The following is a 1580-nucleotide window of genomic DNA, read 5'->3' on the forward strand; positions in this document are numbered from 1 at the left end:
AACGTTGTTTTAGCTATTTGGGCTCTTTTTTGTTTCCATACAAATATTAAAATTATTTGTTCTAGTTCTGTGAAAAATGCCCTTAGTATTGTGATAGGGATTGCACTGAATCTGTGGATTGCCTTTGGTAGTATGGTCATTTTAACAATATTAATTCTTCCAATCCATGAACAACACAGTACATGTTTCCAATGGTTTGTGTCTTATTTCTTTCATCAGTGTCTTATAGTTTTCCAGTACAGGTCTTTTACCTCCTTAGGTAGGTTTACCATCTTAATTATTTTTAAGTGTGCAGTACAGTGGTATCAACTATATGCATACTGTTGTGCAGCTGATCTATAGGACTTTTTCATCTTGCAAAACTGAAACTCTATATCTATTGAACAATTCCCTTTTCCCCTCCCCCAGCCCCTGGCAATCACCATTCTACTAAGAGTTTGACTATTTTAGTTATCTCATAGAAATGGAATAATGCAGTATTTGTCTTTTTGTGGGGTCGTGTTCATTTTCAAGGCTTTCGAAATGCTGTGTTAAACTGGCTTCCCAAAATGTTGTGATAATTTACACTTTGACTGAAAATATGAGTGTCCATCTGGGCTACACTTTTGCTGTTGCTTAGAATCCATCCTTTGTTTCAATTCTTGCCCAATCCTTAAAGGAACAAAAGGAGTGGGCTTGAACACGTTTTCTTTTGGATAGGCCATTGTCCTATCCTCAATCCTAGATGAAATACTTGCTAGGGCACTTCCTGGGTGTGTGACCTTGGACAAGTCACAAACTCTCTGTGCCTCTGTTTCCTTATTTGTAAAATGGGAACAATAATAATATATTATTATATATTCACACTATTATACGTACTTATTATGAGGAATACATGAGTTAATAAATGTGAAGCTCTATGAACAGTGCCTGTAATATAAGTCCAGAAGAGAGGTAGTTATTATTGTCGTTGTTATTATTAGACTGTACAAGATTTCTGCTGTCAAAGTACTTATCTACCATTTTGTCCAATCCTTGATAATCTAATAAATGAAAAATGATAGCCAGCTATTTCAATTTGTAAAATTATTGTGAATAGTTATAAAATTGTAATTTTAAAATTATCGATTATCAGTGAACTTGAACATTTCTCTTTGTTTATATTGGCTATTTATACTTCCATCACGATTTCCCTTTTCAAAGCACTATGGTAAACAGGAGTTCACTTGATCTTCCTAACAAGCTTCTGAATCAAGAAGGCGGCAATCAGGCAATTGGGATTGACGTGTATACACAGATGTTTATAAAATTGATGACTAATAAGAACCTGCTGTATAAAAAAAAGTGATCAAATGTATTCTATTGGAAAGAAGCAAAAATAGACCATGTTTACTGCCTAAATTACATAATAATAATTTTAAAAAATGCAGCAATCATCATCCCTACTTTCCGAATTGAAAACTGAGGCTCAGAGGGTTACAATTCTAGTCCCAGGTTTCAGATCTCACCTTTCAAAGCCTAGCGTCTGTCCCAGAAAGCATTCCCGGGAAAAGCTTTTGTTACTGGTACCCACCCGACCCTGCCCCACCTCCAGCTCCAGC

Source organism: Globicephala melas, chromosome 1 (genome assembly GCF_963455315.2).
Source record: "Globicephala melas chromosome 1, mGloMel1.2, whole genome shotgun sequence".
Taxonomy (NCBI): domain Eukaryota; kingdom Metazoa; phylum Chordata; class Mammalia; order Artiodactyla; family Delphinidae; genus Globicephala; species Globicephala melas.